Genomic DNA, 27,226 nt, shown 5'->3' with positions numbered 1-27,226 from the left:
GGGAAGCAGAGATTTACACAGCATGTATACACACATATATACATGTGTGCACACACATGTGCATATACATGCCCACACACATAATTGTCCTTCATCCATGAAGAGGACCCAAGTGCCTTTACTGTGTCGGAGTGTCCAGTGCAGATTCCTGTGGATGATCAGACCAATAGGAGCTGGGAAGCCTCTACCGCAGGTTGGGCACACAAGTATGAACACTTGGGATGGGGAAGTCTCTAAATCTGGGCATCTCACTCTTTTGAGCTGCTGCAATTCTGCTTTACTTATAGAACAAAGGGAATTTCTGTGCCTTAGTTTCTGCCTTGAATGCAATCTCCCTCCAATCTCAGTCTTACCCTTCAAGATGAACTTCCATAAAAAATTCTCCATCCAGAGTGGCTTCTCCTTTATCAGAGCCCACAGAAGGTATTCATTATGACAATAATTTGACAGTCAATTATGTTTTGCCTCCTGGCCTCATTTGCTTTGTTATTCAACTCTTGTTTCATTATTTATCCTCAACTAGACTGTAATCTCTCCCAGGTGGGGGGGGCATGCTTTCCATTGTATAGATTACAATGTTTTGTAAACAGTAGACACATAAAATACATTTATTGATCCTTGAATTTTGAATTAGATCCTGAGGTGAAGTCTCAATGCAATAGAAATTCAAAGAGATCTACTACATGATACTGGTATGTTGTTCAGTCTTGTTGACTCTTCATGAACCTATTTGAGGTTTTCTTGGCAAAGGTACTGGTGTGGTTTGTCATTTCCTTCTCCAACTTATTTTACAAATGAGGAAATGGAGGCAAACAGGGTTAAATGACTTGTCCAGGGTTACACAGCTAGTAAGTGTCTGAGGCCAGATTTGAACTCAGGAAGAGGAGTTTTCCTGACTTTGAATCTGGCACTCCATCTGCTGTGCCACCTACCTGCCCCAGTCCTGGTATTCATGGGCAGATCACAAACTTCCTGAGCTTCAGTTTCTTCAACTGTCAAAGGAGAGGGTTCTTGGAGGAGAGGGCCTCTGAGGTCTTTCTTGCCCTGGATCTACAGTCCTGAATGAAAGAAGTGAATCTTAAATGAGGCTTTGAAGGATGGATAAGATTTGGACAGATGAATATATAAAGTATATTCCAGGCAAGAACTCTTAGAACAAAAGCATAAAATGAATGAACGTAATAGGTGGGAACTGAGGAGTCTAGAAGCAATCCATTCATCTAGAAGCAGTAAAGGGAAATAAGATTGGATAGAGTGGGCCAGATCTGATAATGGAGAACTTTAGGAGCTAAGCTAAGTAGAGGAATTTGGACTTGGGAGGCAAGAGGAAGTCTTTGGGGAAGGTTAAGCTGCCTCCAGGGTAGCTAGGTGGCATGCAAATGGAGTGTCAGGCTTTGAGTCAGGAAGACTCCTCTTCCTGAGTTCAAATCCATCCTCAGACACTTACTAGCTATGAATTCCTGGGTAAGTCACTTAATTCTGCTGCCTCAGTTTCCTCATCTGCAAAATGAGCTGGAGAAGGAAACCACTTCAGCATCTTTGCCAAGAAAACCCCAAAATGGCATCATGAAGACTCAGACATAAGGGAACAACAAAAAACTACTTATAGTACTCAGGATCATAGGAGATTAGGAAATAGTTCCATAACAGATTTGGATGGTAGCAGTGAAAATAGGAAGGAAGGAAGGAAGGAATCTTATAGACATTTCAAAGGGAGATGACACATTATATATGGGGAGTGGGCAGGAAGGGTATTTGGAAGGAGGGAGCTCACCCAGTGGGAGGGGCAAATTAATAATAATACCTTATATTCATGGAGGACTTTGCAGTTTATAAAGTACTTATTTACCAGGTAAGCAGGGCAGATATGATCATCTCTATTCCAAAAATGAAGAAATCAAGGATCCAAGAGGTTAGGATTTACCCCAAATCATACAGTTCTCAAGTGATACAGCTAGGTCAGGAAGCTAGGAGATATTCTGATTCCTAGGACAGTATTCTTTCCAATATACCAGTCTATGTCAGCGGTCTGAATATTTAGTCATTTTTATAACAATTGAGTAAAAGAGGGGAAAGGGAATGAGCTAGTGAATGTATAGTTATGTCTATTAATAGGGTTCTGATGTAGGAAAACTAAATGATATTGGAATAAAATAGCCAACAGCATCCATGGCAAAAGCAAGCCCATTCATGTCGTAAAACTTCTATACTCATGTCTACATGTATATGTGTGGCTGTGAACATATATGTGCACTTATATCTGTGTCATATAATATGAGCCAACAGTGAACATGTATGCTTATATACATATGTATATCATTATGTGTTTGTGCACTGATGGGACTGGATATATGTGCCCGTATATATATGTGTGTGTGTGTGTATGTGTGTATGCATGCATGCGGGTATGTGTATTTATGTGTATCTCTGTCCAGAGAAAAGGAAATATTCATTTTTGGACTGTACAAATACATCATCTGCTCAGTTTTTTATATGATAAAACCACAAGAGTCAGCAAATGAAGAATCTTGCTTTTTTACTGAGAAATGAAAAGCCACTGGTGCCTGCTTTCTTTTGTTTAAAAAAGAAAATAGTTTGAAAGGTCGCCCAAGCCTGGCATAAAAGGAGGCAAAGGCAAATCAATGTTTAACTTGGAAATATTTTTCAGTTAATCATCGTTGACTATTCACAAGTAAGAGGGCCCTCTTAGAGCTTTGACAAACTTCAACCAGTAGTCAATAAACACTCTGTGTAAGTGAGAAACAACACATAACATCTCCATATAATTGAAATCTGTAAATATTGATTATTGAAAAATTTCACTCAATATGGGGAGTCAAAATCTCTCCAGATACTTGTCTATGGATCTTAGGGCTGGCATATTTTATGTGGGCACACATGTGTGCATGTATGTGTGTGTGTGTGTGTGTGTGTGAGAGAGAGAGAGAGAGAGGGAGAGAGAGAGAGAGAGAGAGAGAGGGAGGGAGGGAGGGAGAAAGAGATGGGGGGAGAGAGATAGAAAGAGAGGGAGGGGGATAAAGAGGAAAAGTTGGGGAGAGGGGAGGGAGAGAAAGGGAGAGAGAGAGGAGAAGGAGGGAGGGGGAGAGAGACTGAGACAAAAAAGAAGGAAGGGGAGAAGGGGAAGAGGGAGAAAGGGAGGGAGGGAGAGAGAGCTATTCAATTGAATAAGTATATTAAGTTCCTGCTATGTCCTAGGTGCTGGTGATAGGGAGATAAATAGGAACTGGGTCTTTGATTTAACTTATCTAGAGAATTCTCAGATGAGGTATATTTCCCTCAATGCCTTTACCAGAGCACTGAGGGGTTTGTTGATTTGCCCAATGTCACACAATATATTTATATGGGAGGCAGGATTTGAACCCAGGGATTCTAGGCTTTGAGTCAACTCTTTACTCATTATATCCCACTGCCTCTGTGATGAGGATATAAAGACCAAGATGAAGCAGTTCCTGCCTTCAGAAAGCTTATATTCTACCACATTCCTAGTCTCTCTTCCCTCATGACTTTTTTGGGGGGGTGTTGTTTTCAGTTTTACCTTGATTACATTATACTTATTCCTCTGAAGAAAATTGGCTCCTCATAGTGAGGGAAATCAAGGAGGAAGCCCTATTCTTGCACATCCTTCTTGGCTCTGCCTCTTATGTTTCTGATAAATTAGATATATGTGAGATTATGGTGATACTTTTTGAATAACTGGTTCTTAGGGATAATTCTTGGTCAATTTGTCTTTATAGGTTTGACTTCAAGGAGAGATCGGCTGGCAAATAGGGTGCCAAAGACACCACAAAGACTTCACCCAGTGGCTGTAGATTTCTTAGCTTTCTTTCTCCTTCCTATTTCCAGACTGTCTGTTTGATAAGCCAACTCTATGATTTTGATGAGCTTTGTTGTCTTTCTCTTGTATTAGCAAAATAATTATCTGTCAAACAAAAGAGAGGTCACTCATTTGGATGGGGATTGCAGTATAACCATTACATTCTTGTCATGTGGAGTTTGTAAAGAGATCCTTAATCAAAGCATCACCCTTGACTTAACACCATTGTGCATATGAACTGCTGAACATATGGTGCTTTATTCTATAGCCTAGCAGCCCAGGCGGATTTCCCACACCATGGACATTTCTTTACAAGAAGAGAGTAATGCTTCAGGGCAACTAGTGCCAAAGCTATGAATATTCTAAATATCTAAAGAAATGTTCCTCTTATGACAACTGACCACAGAACTTGTCCTTTCAACCTGTGTAATCTGGAAACAGCTTACAATAATTTGACTTTGAGAAGATTTGCTGAGGCTGTATTCACATTTTTAGGGAAATATTGACCAACTTTGTATTTTAAAGGCCTTTTTTAATGATCTTGTCTCAATGTTTTAAAGACATTTAATTGAGCTGTAATAGATTGATGGATGTCTTAGTGGAAATAAAAAAATAATACTGACATTTATTTTCTTTCTCATTAATAAGGGCAAATCATATGCCCCTTAAAGTCTTCTCATGCTTAATAGTTACCTATAATAGTTCCTGTTTTCTCTTGTTGTTTGGAGGCAGATTTTTCAACTATAACCTCATACTCAATTCCTTCTTTTACTCTTGAACCCCAAGCCTTGCCTAGATAACCAAACTGTGCTTCTTGAGTAGCATTGACTTCACTGGCATCCACCAATGCCATCTTAGCCTGCCAGGATGGTGAGAGTTATGTGACTACGATCAATTCAATAGAATTGAATACTGAAAGTCTTAGCAGAAGTTTCCCTGGCGAAATAGTAAACCTATTTTCCTTCTGTGCAGGAACTTTTGTCTTGCTCACAAAGTCTGCTGAACAGATGACAGATGGTAACAACTTAGCCTTCAGTTCTGAACAGACCCACATTCAGCCCAGTGGCCCACAGGTGACAGTCACTATAATCTATTAGAAATCCCTAGAATTGATTTCCACATTAAAATACATGGACTTCAATGAGAGATTATTTTTCTATATATAAAAATAGTCTCTGAGCTTGCATATGAAAAATAGAACTTGGAGATTTCAGTAACTTGTCTTGCCAGATGATTTCTCATGCACATTTTCCACTGTCTACAATCTCACATTTAGGGTGATATAGCTAAGATATGCCAAATAAACTCTTTAAGTTTCAGGGTACACCTAGATAATTGCCTTTGCTAAACTAATAATCGTTTGCACAAGGTCTGGAAGAATTCATTTATCTCCCAAAGATGAGCAATTTGTTCCTTTCTCATAAGACCAAGTTTCTCTTTTTCAAAGAGTGAAAAGCACCAGAATATCTTACACCCATAATTTTCTATATAACTAATTCAGTGTTACAGAAAAGACAATAAGTACTGGTTTCTAATTCATTGTCCGGAAAAGAAATGCTGAGTTACAGTATTGCTCAGGGACAGAAAAAAAAATCTCCTATATCTCTGGTATTGTCTGGCCTTTTTTTTTTTGTCTGAAAGTCCTATGAGGAAAGCATTTAAACCTCACCAAAGCTGGGGCTTATTATGTGAGTGTTGAGCACTGCATCTATAGCAGTTTTTTTTTTTTCCACATCAAAGGAGACAGCTACCATTGATGCTTTTTGATAGATCCAATTTCATCCATGCTCTCCACTGAAGCAGATTGCAACCCATCTGTCCTTCTTTCTCCTGTGTGGCTCTTGTCCATAAATCTTCTAAAGAAGATTTATCTAAGTACTTTATAGACCTTTTCCTTTTCTTTTTAGCATCTCAATGTAATATCCTGATTTTTGAATCAGTATTTTCTCTTGTTTTCATTCCATTACCAATTAGTATGTATTTTGAAGATGGTCTTTTATATCCCTGACCTCATTGGTAGTATATAAGAATATATTTATGTTCCCTCCTATACATAATTGCATTGCCCAGGATTATAGTGTAGGAAAATATTAAATTTAAGGGATGGGTTCTGTATAAAATTTTGTGCAAATTTTGAGTAATTTTCCATCACTGAAACGTTCTGCACAATTTTTCCAAGTGAGATTCTGCTTCATATCCTCCTCCTCAGTTCAAAGCCCAGCTTGTTGTCCACCTGCAGCTTCTGTTCAAGAGATACATAGTGATGGGCTAATTTAACAGCTGCTCATCCAGCCCAGTCATAGTCCGGACAACATTAATTTTGTATACACTTTGTTCAGTGTAGATAATTAGGCCAGTCTCTTTGGTCTTGTATATTTTGCTGAGGAGACTTTGTATTGTTTTGGGGATTTGATAGTGACCATAATCACATGTGAAACATTAGCTAAGACAATTTACCACTTTCTGCAACTGTTTTAGGGTCAAGAAGTTGAAGAATATGAGAACTGAATCTATGAAAGGATAAAGGCACTTGGAAATAGAATCTCAGCAAGTGTTGATGAGCAGGAATGGTAAAGTAGAAAGAGATGGGAGTCAGAAATCCTGTTTTCTAGGCCCTGTTTTGCCAATCAATTTATGCAGAGTGACTAACACATAGTAGGTGCATAATATATGTTTCTTGATTGATTATTTATACCATTGTTAGTAAATTATTTAAGTGGTTTGCTTGATGCCAGTTTCTCCCTCCTCAAATCTATCACACACAGAACTTCTGAACTAACTTTTTGGAAATACAAGTTTCATCATTTATCTCCCATTAAAAAACCTTCATTGGCTTCTCTTCGTTTATCAAAAGAAGGTCCATACTTCTTTGCTTGATACTCAACCCTCTATAATCTGACTCCAATCTGTCGATCTAGTCATATCTTCTACTACTCTTCTCAAGCTAAACCAGATTATTTGTTTTTTCCTCAAACATATCTGTTAGTCCTTTAATCTTGAATTATTTTTTCCTTTCATCTGTTGAAGTCCTGACCATCCTTCATGACCCAAATGGCATGACTTTTTTATGACAAAAATTTCACTTCCTTTGTGAATCTTTTCCTGATCATTACAGCCATATTTGATGATCTCTTTCTAATACTTTTAGCCTATAAGATACCTATCACATTATGCTTTGTACGGAAGAAGCTGTCTACTGTTGTGTTTGGATTATTCCTTCAACCTATCCTTGCTGGTAGGGATCAAATCATCATCTTTTTATATCCCTTAGCACATAGTTTTGTAGAAGGCACAGTAAATATTTGGATGAGTGATTGGACCTTGATTTTATCATCTGCAATAATGTAACAGGGCTGATGTCAGAATTTTGTGGGCTTCAGTCTCCCCACCATTCATTTCAGTTATTTCATGTTTTAGTTTTCTCTTGGATTACTTCTCTTAAAAGAAGTAGTTCTTCTTTTAAATCTATGTTAGCTAAAAATTTAGACTTTTGTTATAGTGAATCAAAACCGTTTTATTTGGAAAAGTATGGTAACATCAAGGAGCAGCAAATACAAGCATCATAAATTGTAGCATACATAATCCCCACTTTCACCAAGATCAAGATTTCACTTGGAGGAAGAGGGGAAGCAGAAAGTTTTTTTTTTTAAAGATAGTCTTTTAATATACTTTTAAAAAATAAAGTATTTTCTTTCCTTGCTTTCACATTTATCACAAATTGCAATCTTTTCCATCCCTTAGGTTGGAGTTAGATCGTGCTCATTCCCTAGTGGTTCTGTTGTTCTTGAATTGTAGGAACAGAAATCATAATGTTTGATACCTTTATCACCCTTGCAGGAGAGGAAAATACCTTAGTTGATCATGGGGGGGTGGTGCATTGCAGAAGGTTTGTTGAGCCTCTTATGCAGACTTACTTACTGGCTGCTGTGATCCCCAAAATGTCAGTTTGTCTTGGTGCATCTCTAGTTTGAACTTTTCTGGAATAGAAGAACAAAACCTTCTAGTTCTGTTAGAATGGAGGGGAGGGAGGAAAAGAAGAACCACAATGTTTCTAAGCCAAGGCCAGCAGAAACCTGGTTGGGAAAAATCTAGCCTCAAATGGCCATTGAATTCTCCATCATGGCTTCCCTTTCAAGCCTCCCTACATAGGGAGGCTTGAAAGGGTAAGCCCTTTATTTACCTCTCTAATCTGGGTTACTTTGGGCAAGGATGCTATATCCATAATGGAAGTTACTAGAAAAGCATCACCTAGAAACTCCAGGACCATATCTAAACAGGGCTATTCCCTTCAAGGGTAATAGCTTCTCACATTCAGATGGCACACTAAGGTTTATAAGCTGTTCTCTCACAACAAAGTCAAGTAGGTGGTACAGGCATTATTGGCCCCATTTTACAGAGGAGGAAACTTAGCCTTTGAGAAGTTAATTTACTTGCCATCATATAATTAATTTGAGGAGGGATTCAAAGCAAGATCTCCTGACTCCACACATAACTCTTTCTGCCATAAAATAAGTCCACCTGGACTAAATGAGCTTTTTATTTTCTAGCTAAAAAAAAATTCTGTTATTTTCATGATTTCAGCACAACAATCATGAAATCCACTGAACTGCAGGATGAGGACCTGGGCTACCTTTTTTGGCAGTATATTCATAGGGTGTTTTGCTGAGCTATTTTCAGGAATGGTAGATAACTATTGCAGTTTAAGTACATTGAGGGTTGTTCAGTTTTTTCCATTCTATCCAACTCTTCATGACCCCTTTGGGAGTCTTTCTTAGAGTGGTTTGCCATTTCCAGCTCACTTTACATACAAGGAAACTGAGGCAAACAAGGTTAAGTGACTTACTCAGAGTTACATAGCTAGTGTCTGAGACCAGATTTGAACTCAAGTTTTCCTGACTCCAGGCATTGAATTCTATTCACTATGCCACCTACCTCCCTAGAGGTCATAGAGTAAGAAACATTCAATAGAATTGAATTAAAGGTAATGAAAGAAACATTATTCAGTTGTGACATAGGTATATGACGTTCTTTCATTTGCTTTCCATACCGTGTCTTTTCCCAACTCTCATTGCTCTCTGTCTCTCTTCCATTCTCTCTCTCTCTCTCTCTCTCTCTCTCTCTCTCTCTCTCTCTCTCTCTCTCTCTCTTTCTCTCCCTCTCTCTCCCTCTCTCTCGATATCTATATAAATATACATATATATATATGATTTGAGATATATATATATATATATATGTCAAGCCATAAAGCATTATAAAAATGTCAGTCAAGAAGAAGATGATGATATTGATAATGTCTGTTCTCCCTTTTTACCTTCAAAACTCCAATCATTTCCTAGGATGAAGTCATGTCCTTGGACAAACTCCCTTCTCATTCCATGTCATTACATTCCCTGTCAATATGCAGCTAAGGCATGCTTCTCATTGTGCTTGGGTAGTATAGTTCAGGGAAGACTATTATATACATTATTACACTGGGAAAATCTTTGAAAGGACTTATTTTGGCATATATGTGCCCATGTCCCACCCCTAACCCCCATCCCACAAGGCATAGCTTGACTACTGAGGATGTTCTTGATAACTGCTCTTCACTAAAAGAGTCTATGATGATGTGGTAATTCAGATTCAGCTTAGACTGAATTCTGTAAGGGAGACCAGTCTGAAACCCTATCCCATACTCCCCAGGACCATGTTTCAGAGTACCAGGTGCCACACATGGGTATAATGGCTTTCTTTTACCTAAGCTAGACTATTGTACTTTTCAATGAGATACTATTATATGAGACATGATACATTATATGAGACAATTAAAAAAGAATATTGACATACCTTTATTTTCATTAGAAAATAAGACCCAGTTACACATCTTCCAATAAAAGAAGCAGATTTTGCTTCATCATTGTCTATAATCTATATCATTTTTTCTTGAATATTTGGAATTCAATATCTATTGTTATATAGACAGAGAGACAGATCATTTATTACATATTTACTATATGTCAGGCACTGTGCCAAATGTTGGGGATACAAATACAAGTAAGAGTTCCTTCTTTCAAGGACCAAATGGTAGCATGGTATGAGGTGACTAAAAAGTGCTCTGGAGTTCTGATTTATGTGCAAAATATTTATCAGAGCTTGTTATGGTTCCAGGGGTTATTATGGGGAAGAGATGGAGATTATAGCCAGAGTGGAGGCTCTTCCTTCCTTCCTTCCTTCCTTCCTTCCTTCCTTCCTTCCTTCCTTCCTTCCTTCCTTCCTTCCTTCCTTCCTTCCTTCCTTCCTTCCTTCCTTCCTTCCTTCCTTCCTTCCTTCCTTCCTTCCTTCCTTCCTTCCTTCCTTCCTTCTTTCCTTCCTTCCTTCCTTCCTTCCTTCCTTCCTTCCTTCCTTCCTTCCTTCCTTCCTTCCTTCCTTCCTTCCTTCCTTCCTTCCTTCCTTCCTTCCTTCCTTCCTTCCTTCCTTCTTTCCTCCACTCTCTTTTTTCTTTCAAAGCTCTACACCTCAAGATAAGAATGTATCCCTGAGAAAGTAGCAAACACTAGTGGAAACATTTCACATTTTCCATCCATCCCCAAGGAAAGATATGTATTTTTAGTAAATGAGTTTAAGTCCAGAGAGGGTAAATAGTAGATTCCATGAACTGATTGTTTGTACTTTCTCCAGTTTTATGTGAAATATTAAATTAATCTTTTGATAATTAACATATTAGATCTCTGGAGGTTTAAGAAGAAGATATATGTTACCTGAATATGTATATACTTATATATAACTATATAAGTTATATATAATAACTAACTATAGATAAGTTCTGTGTGTGTGTGTGTGTGTGTGTGTGTGTGTGTGTGTGTGTGTGTGTATGTTTATCATGGGCAATGATAAGCACATTCCCCTATTATGGGGAAGCAGGTATGGAATTTTCTCTGTCTTATTTAATTTCAGAATTTGAGATACTCAGATTTCAGGAGAACTTAAGAAAACAAACTTAACACTAATAGGAGACATGTCCACATTGGTCCACTGGATTCTGTTTCTCATCTTACAGAATTCATGGAATAACTGCATTCCTAAAATGGAGAACCTTGTCTGTAGAGCATAATTTCCTTGGAAGTGAATGGCAAGTTGTCATTTTGCTCCTCTACTCTGTGATGGGAATAGAGACAATTCTGATGTTTCCCCCTTGAGATATTATCTTCTCTTGGCTGCCATCCTAGGTTTATGGATGTTTATTCTAGAGGCAATTTAAACAAAAGGAAGGAAATGCTCCGGACCAGTAACTGCATGTAACCAGAATAAAAATGCTGATATTAAATCAGAACAGTGGAAGATGGTATAGTGATTTCAAATTTTGGCTTTCACCTCTGGGTGCAGGACTTATTCCTGACTTGGAGAAACACAGATGAAAGGCAAACATGTTTTGGCAGATTAAGACTGTTTGTAATGTATGGATTCCCAGCGCCTCCCCCTATCTCTCTCCCCTCCTCCCCCATCACCTGCTCTTCAGAAAACAGTCAATCTGAAAAAGAATTTGAGGCTGGAGTTGTTTGTTCAACTGCAATGGAAAGCTTCCCCACCCCGCTACCCCCTGCTCCCTGCCCTGGCCCCCATTCTAGGGGTAGTTCTCCTCAAGTGTAGCAGTTGCAAGGTGACAAGTAAAAAGCACATGTTTTTGGTTTCTCATCTAGTTGTTGATGTGGAGGCTTTCAGGGAGGAGAACATAATTCATCTTGAAGAATACAAGACCTGTCTTTGAATGTTATGAGTGGACTATGGTGGAGTAGGAAACATCCAAGAAAGCTTCGTCCCATAAATAAAAATTATCAGGGACAGACCTTTTAAAATGATGGTGTCCAGAAATTCTGTGTCCATAAGGGTAATCCCATTAAAGAAATATCAGATAACGAAAAAGCTCCATGAGCCCTTGGTGTAAAGTGATGAAGTCCTGGTATGATCTTTTGATTTATTGAATGGATTAACCTACTTATTAAAGGAACCTGCAGTGCAAAAGCTTCTGTCAATCCTAGGTCTACTAAAACCATTCCTCCAGATGGAAAGGCATTGATAAGATTAAACCTGAGAAGAAATACATTAGCTCTGTTTCCAAGGCCTACTTCCTAAGAGAATTCAGGTCACCAATATGTTCATCTTGGGCTGAGCCATTGTGGAGATCTCACTCAACTTTTACAACCCATTTATGAAGTGAAAACATTTTGAATAAAAGTTTAGGTTCTTCATGAATGGTCCTTCACCAAGATATTAATTTGTGAATCACGATTTAAGTGTGGCAGCTGTTTTTTTCCAGTGCACTTGGGGTTGAGACAATCCATTCAGTTTCCAAATGGATGGCAGGCTTCAGAGGGGGTAAGGCTTACTACCAGCCCATTAGAGTGCAAGCAAGAAAAGTTCTCTGTTGTTTTCTGTGGGGAAAAACTCAGTGGGACTTCCTTTAATGAACACCTGTAATCTAGTATTACACCATCAAGCATTTAATTCTTTAAAAATACCTCTCTGGCTCTGTGGGAAGCACCCCATGGAGTTACATACGAAGAAAAAAAAAATCTGGTTCTTTATTTCTTAATCACTCAATGTTGGAGGTTTTCATTGTCTCATAAAATGCTTTCCAGGGTTAAAGAAAGGTGGTTTGAAAGCGATTTTATTGACTCCCGGTGTTTCCAATTTTGTGAGATTTTTAAATTATACACATTCACACACAAGCATTTTCTCCCTTTTTGTTTGTTTTCCCTCAGATCTGGGGTTGTGTTCCTTCATTCAGATGCTAGTCAAATGTTGTCCAAATGTCAATATTATTTAAGTTGAGTCTTTCCTGGAAGTGTAATGACACATGGAATTAGGAGTAGGATTGCATTCCAAGGAACAAGATGAGTTTGAGGACTGAAGTTAACTTGCCCCATGATGCTCTAGATAAAAGTATAGTAGTTTAAGTACAGAGTGTGGATATGGCTCTCCCTCCATCTCCAAGTCGAATTAAGATAGAAAGAATTCTTTGGCCTAATGTTCTTATGTTTTTCAAGTGTTACGTGGGATTTCAACCACAGCTCTCTTGCCAACCTGAAATGGAAAAACTTCTGTTGTCTGCTTTGTGAGTAAAAGCTTTTCTATTCAGGGTCATTAGCTAGCATTGCTTTTTCTTTTAAAAAACATAAATTTTAATATTATATATTAACACTAAGATAGAAGGTACTAGCAGGCAGCATGTTAGAGTGAATAAGGGACCATCTCTAGAGTCAGTCAGACTTGAACTTAAGTTCTGCCTATAATAGATGCTGTGTGGCCAAGGGTAAGTCACTTAACCTCTTGGTGCCCAAGACAACTCTGAGATAATGAGCTACTGAAGAGTTGTCTAGTAGTATGCCTCAATGGAAGGAATTTCCCTAATGGAGGTTGCCTACAGGGATGAAACCTTGGATCTGATCATGATGATGACATTGGTAATATCATTTCCTATCTCTTTTGCAAAGGGATTCACACACATTAGCAACTTGGTCTGGGTCTCATCTGAAGACTGTGGAGTAGGTGTAATTGATATTGTTGCCCTATTTTACAGATGAGGAAACCAAAGCTCAGAGAAATTTAAGTGACTTTCTGAAAACCATACAGATAATAAGTAGTCTCCCAATTTTATCAATCGATCGGCTTGTCTACTCTGCCATGTAGTGAACTGTGTTCCCATCTATTACTATAAAATTGGAGGGTCACAAAAGGTATCTTTTCTTCTAGTGCCCCCTAGGATAGGAAAAAGGGGGGAATTGAGTAGGAGAGAGGAGACTAGATAGTTACTCATGTAGGAAAAACTTTAGGGTTGCTACCTGGTGTTCCCGGTGTGGATGATTGGCACTTATTTGGCAGGGTTTTCTGATTGAAAAGTTTCATGGCTCAGACCTTAAAATGAGTGAGGGATTTTTTAAAGCATAATTGCTTGAGAAGTCAAAAGTTGTTTGGATGGCCTGCAATTAAAGTGGATTACTCTGATCTAAAGGAAATGGTGTCATCCCTATGGAAAGCACTCACTTACAGAATAGGAGATTTTGCTTCTCTGAACTATATAATTGGTGGATGTCAAACTGGAACACATGTCATGGGTCCTGCAGACTGGGTTGCCTTGCAGCTAGCTTCTCCCCCTGAGTTCTGAACCTCCCTCTGAGAATGAGGATGCTCTCCAGACTCCAGGCCTCTCTCCTCACTGGCTCTTGAAAGAATCTCCTCCTCCTCCTTCTTCTCTCTCAGCTATGATGCTCTATTGTGATTAAAGATAAACTCTAAAATCTCTTTCAATTTCAAGACTGGATGACTTCTGCTCAAAATAATGGTAGCCACTGAGGTATCAAGCAGAAAGAAAATGGATCTTCGTTTTCCCATGCCATCTTTCTCTTTTCAGTCCATTGACCATTGTTCCTGTTGTTGGTGATGGCAGTAGAGGTGGTCCATGTTACTCTTTCATAGCCCATGCCTCTCTCCTACAAGATGTCTGGGCAACCTTCCCTTGAGCCTCATAAATATTTAAGCTAGTCCTGCAAATGCAGTTATACTTATTTCCCTTCAGGAAGTGGCTTACCCACACAGTTCCCTAGTATTGGGTGTGCCTCTGGCTAAACAAGTTGGGTAGAATTCTCTTTTGTGAGTTGGGTACTCTTACAGGGGTCCATATGCTCATTGTTCTTCTCTTTGTGCATTGGGTCACTTTCCTCTGTTTTTCTTTTAATTGTGCTGACCTTTGGCTCTCTTTTAAATTGTGACCAGTCATGTTCCATATTAAGAATAAGTCGATATTCATTCCATTCCAGTAGGTACTGATTGGTTGTAAATTGAGCTTGTAAAATCTGCTCTCACTATTAACCCTACTTGCATCTGGAAATTGCCAACATTACTAAACCCTAGGTAGATCATTCACTTCTACAACGTTGTATGCTAATTTATCATAGAATCTGGAAGAGGACTCTGAGGTCATCCAGTCTGGGTGGGACTGCATTTAAAGTATCCCATGTACATCTTTGGAATTTACTTTCTTGAGCCTGTTCAGAAATTCCTTAACTTTTTAAAAAAAGAATTCAATAAATAGAGAACAACCTAAGTTCTGATGTGTCTTCCAGATAGCTTAGCTTTCTCCAGACTGAATTTAAGCCTTCTTTCTATTGTTTTGTTCCCTTTGGAGATGGAGAACTGCTGAGAACCTTTCTTTTACCTGAATACTGTTACTCAATTTACCCTCTGGTCAAATCTCAAATTCCTTTAACTGTGCTCTACCAGGCAGAGTGGAGACAATACTGGATTGATAGTCAGAAAGTCAAATCTTCCCTCAGCTACTCAGTAGCTGAGTGATATTCAGAGATTCAATTACTTCATCTATAAAATTTTTGTTCAGTTCTTACAGTTGTGTCCATCTCTTTGACACCCCATCTGGGGTTTTCTTAGCAAAGATACTTAAGTGGTTTATCCTTTCTTCCTCCAGATTATTTTATAGATTAGGAAACTGAGGCAAACAAGGTTTAGTGATTTGCCTAGGGTCACATAGCCAGTAAGTGTGTAAAGCCAGATTTGGGCTTGGATGTTCATGATGCTGGGTCTAGTTCTCCACCTACCTAGATGCCTCATGTAGCTAAGTGGTCCTAACTTTTGTCTTGCCACAGAACTTTAATGACTCTGGAAGAGAGAATGAAACTGATGACTGTGCAACTGGCTCACTTAAATCCAGTTCACTGGCAAGTCAAGACACTATCTTGTGATATCATTGGTTCTCTTTGAAAATGAAGGATCAACAACAACCACTAGATCATAGTAAATGTTTGAGGCAGTATTTGAACCCAGGACTATAGGAATCCTAAGTCTAAAATTTTATCTTCCTGGCATGTTGCTTCTCTTATGACTAGGTTTAGGAAACAGTGTAATTTTCTTGCTTTTATACTCCCTGACCAATTAATTTCTCTGAACCTGCTATCACATAGAACTAAAGAGAGTAAGTTTCCTTTGGGTCCACTGAATGATTTTGTTAGGCTTCATGCTTACTTTCTTGGATGAAGCATATCACCTTCATTATCATTTTAAAATATTATATTGTTGTATTATCTTGACTGAATCCTTAAAAAAACAACTGACCATTGTGATTGAGCCTTAAAAAAAGTGAATATATTTCATGGGGGCTCTCCAACAGATTAATCCATTTTCATTGGGAGAAATGTGGGGGAGACTCAGTTGATCTCCCATTAGTTGGCATCACCTAGAAGCCATTGTGTTCACCAAAAGCAATACTGATAAGAAGAAACCACTCCCAGCAGGCTCATGGTATCTTTCAATTAGAAAATATAATGGGTGTAACTCATTTACTTCCTGGAGCTATATCAGTTACTAAATATGTGGAAATAGAAGATTAAGTTCTTTATTACAGAGAACTCGTTTCCAAATAACCCATGTTATTTTCTCTGGGTAGAATCTGTTCCTTTTTCTGTGATGTGGGGTCAATGCTGCATACCCATTAAATTTCTCCTGAACCGTGTTCTGAGAAAATGGACAATTCTCTTTTAGGCCTGATTTTCAAATGAACAATATAGTATAAAAAAACCATAAAAATCCAATCTCTATTAAGCAGATGGAACATCAAATGGTATTGGCAATGCTTTTCTCACTTGCCAGGATATAAAATAAATTCGACTCATACTTTGTCCCTAGATAAAAAATAAAGACTTTTAGTTCAAATTAATATTCTACTGCCCCACCCCAAATAGGAGACTTTCTGTCCTCATATCCCTGAAGATATTTATTTTTTTAATTTAAAATTTAAAAATTTAAAAATTTTAATTATAGATTGTGGTGCAGGTGTAGGTAGGAGAAGAGGGCCACTGAGGTCCCTTCCAACTCTTATATTCCATGGTTCAGTATCCAGTTCTGGATATTATATTTTAAGGAGGATATTGACAATCCAGAGAACCTTCAGAAGAAGATGAGGATGGTGAGGTATTTACAGAAGGGATTTTTGTTTAGACACACAAAAGGCTAAATTGGCCTCTGAGGTACTTTCAACTGTTGAAGTTTTGTGACTCTGATTTAGTTTAGGTTTCGTAATGTTTTGTGGTTTATGTCATCCTGCATCTTTGCCATTGATCTTATAGCCTTCATTGAATCCAGACCAGATCCTTCAGCTCTCTTATGTGAAAAGATCTGTGGATAAAGTCAGAGGTGCTATTGTTGAACAAGTACATTATAGGTAGGAAGGTCAATGTGAATATTTGTATTTTCCAAATCATCAGACACTTTGAAGTAATTTAAATGGCAGTCAAATTGATTTGGATTTCTAGGCATTTATCCCACATCACTTTCCCCCTTTTTTTCTTTTTAAATTGAACTTTATTTTGTTTTTGTTTCCAAATTTTCTCACTCTCCCACCTCCGTTCCAGCCACGGACAAGGCAAGAAATACAAAGCCCATTACAAATATGAAATTATACAAATTTTTACACTAGCTAAGTTAACATTATATCTCCACCCATCCCTAAATGAAGATAAAAAGAAAAATAAAAAAAATATATTTCAATTTATGCTGTGTCCATTAGTTAGTTCTATTTGGAGATAAATGATATTTTTCATCATGGGTCCTTTAGAATTGGGATAGGTGGGGCAGCTTGGTGGTTCAGTGGATTGAGAGCCAGGCCTAGAGACAGGAAGTCTTAGGTTCAAATCTGGCCTCAGACACTTCCCAGCTGTGCGACCCTGGGCAAGCCAGGTAACCCCCATTGCCTAGCCCTTACCACTTTTCTGCCTTGGAGCCAATACACAATGTTGACTCCAAGATGGAAGGTAAGGGTTTAAAAAAAAAAAAGAATTGGGATAGGTAATAGTATTGATCTGGCACTATGCCTTTCACAGTTGATTATCTTTACAATATTGCTAGTGCTTTGTAAATTGTTCTCCTAATTCTGCTAATTTCATTTTGCACCAGTTCATATAAGCCTTCCTGGGTTTTTCTGAAACCATCTTCTTCATACTTTTTTTTTTAAAGTCTTACCTTCCATCTTGGAGTCATATGCCATAATTTCTCAGTCACTTATCAATTGCCAGGTATCCCTTCAGTTTCCAATTCTTTGCTATCCCCAAAAGAGATGCCATATTATTTTTTTTGCATATACAGGTTCTCATCTTTCTTTCTTTGATTGCTTTGGTGTATAGACTTATGTTATTGGGTCAAAGGGTATATACAGTTTAATAGCTTTGTGGGCTCCTATATTACTGCTAACAATGTCTTGAGGCTCCTTGCATCTGGAGAAACAAAGAATGTTCTCTACTGTCTTGGATGTCCTTTTAACTCCTTAATGCTCATAAATGAAAAGCATCATGATATGGTGGAAAGAGGACTGGATTTGTGAGAAAACCTGGATGGTCTGAATCTCAGCTTTTCCATATACTAGCTCTGTGACTTTGTTCAAAACTATTTGTCCAGGCCCCAATTTCCTCATCTAGACACTTAAAAAGCTGAATTACAATTCTAAGGCCTCTTCCAGCTCTAATTTTGAGGATCCTTTGAATGTATCACATTCTACTGCATAGCTACTCCTTCTCCCACTATTCCCTATCTCCCACCATATTGTCTTACTGGGAGACCAGTTCCTTGGTTGTTTCAGGAAAACCTTTTCAACTCACACTCTCCCTTGTCCAGGTCTCTTCCCTCTCTTATTTGGAGGAACATCCCAAGCAGAATCTTTAAATCTTTAAACTATTGCTGCCATTACTATAAGGAATTCTTTGGGTAAAGTGTATGGAAGGTTTTAGTCAGTAACTCAGCAGATTTATTTGAGTGGCTAGTATGTGCCCAGCTTTTAAGTTGTACAACCACTCTTGAATCTTACAAGGCTTAAGATGGTAGCTTGAGGAGAATATATCCATAAAGTTTTAGTAATCACACTGTATTTTTACTGGAGTTCTGAAGGCATCTGAAATTGGAAAGCCCGAAGATGATGCCATAGTGATATATTACAAAGGGACACTTGAGACTCTATCCAGGCGGACTCTGCCTTCAGCACTGCTTCAGAGTGGGGAAGCAATGGATGTTATGAAAGGGCAGAGATTTAACATCCAGTGTATTCATTGGCATCTATCCAGGAATATAGAAACCATTTCAAGACTCTGTGTGAGAAAGAAAACTGAGGACAGCTGGTAGTTTGGGCAGTTGCCCAAGCTATATCAGCTAGTCCTCATTCTACTCATTCCTAAATTCAGGGTTGAACCATTCATGTATAAAGGGGTTTCTGGCTTTTTCATGTTGTAGTGAGGTAGGGACAATGGTTCTGGAATGGGAGATAGTCCTTGATTGTTCTGTTTCAAAGGTTAAAACATTATAAATGAGGATGGATTAGGTCAAGACATTGAACTTTTAGCTGCAGGAGAAGGGCAGAAATAATGAAGAAATTATTTCAGATTTCTTAAATTTTATACTTCATATGAAAAATATATACACATTTGTATTGAAGAGCTTACCTTAATGTGCTATGTACTGAAACATACAAACACAAATACACACATATAAGAGGAAATGTGTTGCTGGCTTCAGACTTTGCCTTCTGGGAACTCAAGTACTGAGGTTATGTGCTGCACACAGAGGAATGTGTCCTTACTAATAATATACGGGGCTCCCCACAAGCTAGGCAAACATACCTTTTCCTACATAATGTCCCTTCATGTACCCCATGTTCTATCAAGGCTGGATTAATTACCATTCTCTGGAATTTGTCTCAGCTTTCATGCCTTTGTTCACCAGGCTCCTTGCTCCTCTAATCATGCCTTCCCTAGAAACCTCTTATGCCCCTGCCATGGATATCTCCTTTCATAGTACTTTGCATCATTCTTGAGGCAATTAAGATATTACAGTGTATTAGGGGCATATGGGGTGTTCAGGGAGATCCAGCACCTCTGGTGTAAGGGCTTGTGGAACCCTTTTAAGGGCTGCACATACACTTTTGGTGTCCACCTGTCATCTGATTGTGGCTCCAAGAAGCTGTAGCACATGTAGCAGCCACCCTCTGGCAAAACTGTCTTGGTAGGCAGTCTAAACCAAGTGCCAGGCAAGTTGAAGGTCATGGATGTAACTTACACCCATTGGTGAGTAGAAGGGTGGCTACTGCAGGAGTATGAAGACATCCTCCGGTGGAATGGGTGGATAAGAACAATTTGTTCACTGGCCATGAGAGACTAAAGCAGGAACTCTGGAGCACTTAGAGCTTGGTTAAATACTGAAGAAGTCCTGCTCATCCACTGCATCCCAGGCCATCATCCCAGGTCATCCTGACTTTTGTCTTGCCACCAGACCTGGATGACTTGGGAAGGAGAGTGAGACAGATGACTTTGTGTAATTTGCCTCACTTAATCCAATTCATACATGTCATTACTCCATGATGTCATTGATCAAATAGCACCCATTTCCCAATATTTTTGTTGTTGTCATTCAGTCATTTCCAGTTATATCTGATTCCATGAACCTGTTTGGGGTTTTGTTGACAAAGTTACTGGAGTGATTTTTTTTTTCTCTAGCTTATTTTAAAGAAGAAGAAACTGGGGTAAATAGGGTTAAGTGATTTGGTTCCGGTCACATGGCTAAGTAAGTATCTGTGGCTGGATTGAATTCAGGGACATGATTGACTTCATGGTACCACCAAGATGCTCCATTCACAGTATTTATTTGTGTATATGTCTTAGTTCCTTTTTTTTTTCTTTCCCTATTTTGGTTTGGACCTGTGATTGATTTTGGGAACTCCTGCTAGGAAACTTTATCAATGAATGCAGATTAGCAACTGTTATGTAATTTATTGTCTTAAAAAATTTCCTATTCTATGCTTCAAATCTCAGGGATCAAACTTTTGGGAGTCCATTTTATAAAAGACCCTGAAAAGCTGAGGAGGCTGTAGAGTTGAGCAGCTGAGACAGTGGAGGGTCTAGAGTTCCTGCCACATGAATTATCCACCTAGATTGGAGTTGTTTAGCTGGAGAAGAGATGACTCAGTGGGGACATGGAATTGGAATATGCTAGCCAGCTTGAAACATTTAAAGGGCTCTCATCTGGAAGTAGGGTTAGACTTATTCTGTTTGGACTCAAAAGGCAGACTTAGAAGCAATGGAAACTGCAAAGAGGCCAATTTAGGCTTGATGTGAAGAAAAGATTCCTAAGAATTTGAGATGTCCAAAAGTGCCTCTGAAGTTGGTGGATTTTTTATCTACTGGAGGTCTTGAAGCAAAGGCTGGATGGCCAATTGTGTATGTTTCTCTTTCAGGTTGCGTTTGACCCCTTCTGACTTTTAAATTCTGTGATTCTCTACCTTAATATACTTCATAGCATCAAGCATGGGTTCTTGTACAGAACATTTCTCAAAGAGTGAGTGAACAAATGAATAAAATGGAATTCTTTTCCTTACAAAATGGAAGTCAGTTAAAAAACATTTACTAAATACTTGTTGTGTGCCGGGGATTGTTTTAAAAGCTTGGGACATGAAAGTTATAGCTCTATGGCTCAATGATTAAGACAGAGTCAGAAAGACTCAAATTCAAATCTTGTTTCAGACATTTACTAGCTATGTGACTTTGGGAAAGTCACTTAACCCTGTTGCTTTGGTTTACTCATCTGTAAAATGGGGATAACAATAGCACCCACCTCATAGGATTGTTATAATAATCAAATGACACAACATGTATTACTTTTCAAATTTTAAAGTACTATATAAATGCTATCTATAGTAATACTATGATTGCTACTAATTTTTCTTATTAAAAAGACTAAAAAATTGCTGCCTTTAAGAAGCTTACATTCAACTGGGGTGACATGGATATAACTGGGTGCCTAAATAATATACATATAAATATGTATGTGTATATATACACACACATGTGCACGCACACGCGCGTGCGTGTGCACACACACACACACACACACACATACACACACACAGAAACTAACAGGAAGGCAGTTTCAAAGGGAAAGGAGACCAGGAAGGACCTCCTACAGAAGGTGGTGTTTGTGCTGATTCTTGAAGGAAGTCAAAGAAACTAAGAAGTGAGAGTAAGGAGAGAGAGTATTTCAGATGTGGGGGACAGCCAGTGCAAAGGTTGGGAAGTGGAATATTGTATTCATGGAAGAGCCAAAAGTCCAGAATAACAGGATCATAGGTCATAGCATGCATGGAGGGAAATAAAGTCTGAGAAAATTAGAAAGGTAGAATATGGTCCATTTAAGAAGGCTGTAAAGATCTTTAAATATCAAACAGAGGACTTTACATTTGCTCTTAGAGGAAATAGGGAGCCACTGAAGTTTTATTTTGAGTAGAGGGGTGACACAGCAACAACCTAGACTTTAGGGAATTCATTTTGGCAAATGAGCAAACAATAGAATGGGAAGAGAGTTGAGGTAGGAAGATGCCCCTAAGGCTACTGTAATAATCAGCTAGATGGCATAATGGATAGAGCATCAGACATGGAGTTAGGAAGACCTGAATTCAAATCCAGTCCGAGACACTAGCTATGTGGACCTGGGCAAGTAGATTAACCCTCTTTGCCTCAGTTTCCTTTTCTGTAAAATGAGCCACACTTTGCCAAGAACACTCCATAAAAATGGAGTCACAAAGAATAAGATATGACTAACACAAATCAACAACAACAATCAGAAAAACAATAATGGTCCAGGCATGTGATGATGAAGACTTGAATTAGGATAGTTATGTGAATGGTTAAAAGAGTACATATATGAGAGATATTGTGAACACAGAAACAACAAAATTTGGCAATGGAATGGGTATGTGGGATGGTTGAGATATAACTATAAGGTCTGTCAGTCAGAGATTCCCATCCCTATAAAGGTACCAGATGAACAGATGCATTTCCAGAGATTTTAGCCATATTTAAAATCCTCCTGTTTTCTAGTCTGACTGGCAATACTGGGTTTTGCTGAGTATGTTTTTCACATCCCAAAAGGTCCATCCCTATGGTTTAAGGCCTGACCATCAATGAACCTCTACTCCTTTTGCTAAGGTCGGAGAGTTTTATACAAAAGCAGCTTGAGTAACGACACCAGAAAAGTGGCATTTTATAGAAAAGCCTCTCTGGGGCAAAAAGCCCTGTAAAGTTGAGTGTAATACCTTAAATGTATCTTTATGTAAACACTGAAGACATAATAAGATTTAAAAATAACACAGTTGAGTAAATGAAACAATTGAAGATATGAATCTAATTCAAAACGAATTCAGCAACTGGAACAATATTATCTGATGAGGTGGATTTTATGTTGCATGTTCAAAGGCCGATTTAAGTCCATAAGAGGTATCAAAATAACCAAAGTGTTTTCCTTTGCTCTTAGCTGGCTTTGTGAAACAATAATAAATGGTGGAAATGTTTATGTTGATCAGAAACTGTACTTCAGGAATGAAAAGCAAACTTGTTTCTAAACATAAAGCATCGAATATGGACCCCACTATTACAAATTCTCCATCTGAACTGTCAGTTTCCCTGCATCAAATTCAAACTCCTGGTTGAATGTGGCAACCCCTCTAGAGGGAACATACCCTCAAGGAAGAACGGCACGCTTTAAAGTGTTCAACTTTATCTGGCCACCTTTACCCAGGTTCAGGTAGTCATGAGAGTACAGTAGAGAGAGAATACATTAGAGATAGTCAAAGGACCTGACTTGAAATCTCAGCCCTGATTCTGATAATGTAACTGGGTGACCTTAAGCATCAATTAAACTCTTTGGGTCTCAGTTTTTTTTTTTCCTGTAAAGTAAGGATTTTAGGTTAGGTAATATTTAATGTTTCTTCCAACTCTGAATCAATGAACCCTCTTATTTTAAAAATGAGATACACAAAACACAGAGGTAATAAGGGTTTTCCTTAGTATTGTACCTCTACTATTAATAGAATAGAAAGGTTCCCTTCCTCTGAGTTCTGGTTTTTTGGTGTTCTAGTTCATTCCATCCATTTGATGTGCTTTTGAGAGTTTTTTTTTTTTTGATTGAGGGAGGGGGAAAGTAATTGAGGTAGGTGTTAGACCTGGAGGAGAAAGGGTAATCAGGATCTATCAGTAGGGAAATGGTAATCTTACAGGATCTCATATTTTAAGATGTCTAAAATATACCAACTGCTTTTAGAAGGCAAATACTGACTTCCAATAGCAGAAGGAGATTATTTAGTGCATAAGCTACTGGGAGAAATAAACTGAAGAGATAAATAAAATGGGGGCATTGTGGGGCAGGGTAAATAATGATGGATTTGAAGTGAGATCCAGCTTCAAGTCCTAGACCTACTACTTACTCCTCCAGGAAATCTCTTTATTCTTCTGGGAAATGAAGAAGTTGGACTAAGTGACCTCAAATTTTAAATCTATTTTCCTATCAAATATGTTCCCCAATAAGCTAAACACACTATCTATTTATTGAATGTGTATTTACTAAGAGCAAAGTACTATAGAATTTTTTAAAAAAGTATAATGCTTAGCATCTATACACAAAGAATATATTCTATACATATACTATCCATAGACTAGTTGGGAAGAAAATCCATACACCTGAAAAAACCCTGAAAATACAGGATCAAAAAAGGTTATCGATTCATGGACAGTAAGTTTTATAAGAGTTGTGAGGAAGGTCAGATCATTGTAGGCTGTAGTAGTCATAGAAAGATGTAGGGTGAATTTAGGGCTTGCCTTGGGTCTTAAAGAATGGGTAGAATTTAGATTGACAGAGAAAAGAGGGAAAAGCATCCCACTTTGGGGCAAAATTGTGAGAAAAGCCATGGAAATAAATATACCCCAGATCTTTTTAGGGGACAGTGACCAGATGGATTTGACTGAAGAGAAGGGTTTGTGCAGATGAGTATTGAGAAATGAGTCTGGAAAGATAGATTCAGGCCAGACTGTGAAAGGTTTTAAAATGTCAAGGAAAAGAGTTAGGACTTTACTCAGCCTTTGCTTGGAGGCTCTGAGGCTTTTTGAATAGGGAAACAATGAGATAAAAATGGTATTTTAATAAGATTAATCTGTCTGGGAGGCAGACTGACATAATTGGTAGAAAAGTTCCTCCTCTGACAAACCCTGTCTGTGTGATCCTGGGCAAGTCCTCTTAGTGCTCTGGGCAATTCTCTTAAAATATAAATTGCCTATGAGATATCCATCTGCACTAGCAAAAGGAGTTTCTTTGTGGTGATTTGAAATCATAGTTCCAGAGCTGTACCATCCCAATATAACCGGAGTTTGGAGGATAAAAAGTGCAATGAAGATACCACTGAGGATGTCCTTGCAATAATTTCTATATGGGATGTTTTGCATTTAAATGGTATCAGTGAGGGAGGAAAGGAAGACTCTTAGAGATTTGGAAGGGACCCTAAGGATTGTGCAATGCAGCTCCTTCTTTTCACAAATGAGGAAACTGAGACCCAGAGAGGAGAAGTAACTATGATCAAGGCTTACTAGCTGAGACAACTAGGTGACTCAGTGGACAGAGAGTCAAGTCCAGAATCTGGAGGACCTGGGTTCAAATCTGGCCTCAGATGCTTTCTAGATATATGACCTTCAGAAGCAAGTCACTTAACCCCCATTGCACAGACCTTACCACTCTTCTGCTTGGGAACCAGTACATAATACCAGTTCTAAGACAGAAAGTAAAGGTTTAAAAAAAAAAAAGCTTAAAAGGCACCATGCAAAAGAATTTTTCTGAGTCCTAAATGAGTACCATTTCAGGGCATATCATATCTCTCTCCTGGAGTTTATGAGGTCAAAAGGAGAGGGGTTAGCAATGAATTTGGAGTCCTCACATTGGGTGCCTGGGGGAATCACAATAACTTTGACAAGAATAGAAAAGTCAGGGGAAAGGGGATCTGGGAAAGATGATAAGCTAACTTTTGAACATAGTAAATCTGAGATGATCATCACTTGGAAATGAGAGGCAGACACAGTATAGAGGAAGCACGCAGGATTGGGAATGAGATGGCTTGAGTTTGAATCCTAATAATGTCACTGTGTGACTATTGAGAAAGTCTCTTAATCTCTTTGGGTCTCAGTTTCCTTGTCTGTGAAATGGGGGTGTGTGTATACAGTTGAACTAGATGGCATCTAAGATTCCTTCCAACTTAATATCTATGATCCTTGGCAATGTCTAAGAGGCAGGTGATGACATAGGCGGTAGCTTAGGAGGGAGGGGAGTAGGAAAAATATACTTATATATGTAGTTTTTTGCATGTAGCTATATAAAACATAAGTACACATTATCTACTTTGTTTTATTTTTAGCAAATATGTTCTACCTCCTAAGAACCTTGAATGGATGTGAAACCATTCAGGTGAGTGCCATCTCTGAGGGAGATAATCTCAAGTAAAGCTGAGCACTGAGCATTAAGAAGATACCCAGATTTAGAGAAAAGGAAGAGGTATCAAAGAAGGATGTAACCAAGCTATTTATTCTATTTAGCTAAGACTTAGGCAACAATAATATGACCAAAACTTTAATGTGCATATATATGCTACATCTACATGGCAACTTGCTGGCACAGTGGGAAGAGCCCTGGAACTGGAGTAGGGAAGACCTGAGTTCACATCCAGCTTCAGACACTTAGTAGCTATACGGTCCTTTATAAGTTACAACCATTGTCTGTCTTAGTTTCTTTGGCTATAAAATGTGGGTCATAATAGCACTACTTTCCAGGGGTGTTGGGAAGGTAAAATATTTTGGCACTTTGCAAACCTTAAAGCGTTTATTAAAATGTCATAGGACAAGAATTAACCCCCAAATGGTCTCCCTTATACCTGGAAATATGTCTATGTGAAAAGAAGGCAAAAACTTACAGTACAAATCAAAATAAGCCATAAGTTTAAGGATAAAGCTCCTCCCTTTATCATTACTACAGGGGCTGAAATAGCTTTTTCACTAGGAAGGTTCCTCACACAGTCTTCAACACAAAGCTCCTCTCTCAAGACCAGAGTGTAATTTATTTGCTTAGAGGATTGTTCAGGTATGTTTCTAGGGTCTGTTCCACATTCAGTGTCCAGGAACAGCTTTTTTCTTGAATTTGTAGATATCTTATTTTTGGTTGTCAATCCTTAAAACTGCGTGTTGTGTATGTCTATTCCTTTGGTATTTCTCCTAATACTCAAATTGCACTAAGAACCTAGGGGTTTGCTTCACAGATTCTTTTTTTTTAAATCTTATGGCATTTCAAAATCCTGAACATTTTATTTTTGAGCAAGATAAGCTTCATTTTGAATAAATATATCCCACCTTCTAAAATCCTTAAATCAAGGTATTATCCTGGGAATTAACAAAATTTCCCTCATCTTTCTCATGCTCTCCTCTCCCTCAGAGATGTCATCCACTTTTACAGATCCCATTATCTAGTTAGACAACTCCCACATCTATATTTCCATCCCTGGCATCG

Source organism: Monodelphis domestica, chromosome 1 (genome assembly GCF_027887165.1).
Source record: "Monodelphis domestica isolate mMonDom1 chromosome 1, mMonDom1.pri, whole genome shotgun sequence".
NCBI lineage: Eukaryota > Metazoa > Chordata > Mammalia > Didelphimorphia > Didelphidae > Monodelphis > Monodelphis domestica.
The sequence above is the reverse complement of the archived record's forward strand: the minus strand, read 5'-3'. Positions refer to the sequence as shown.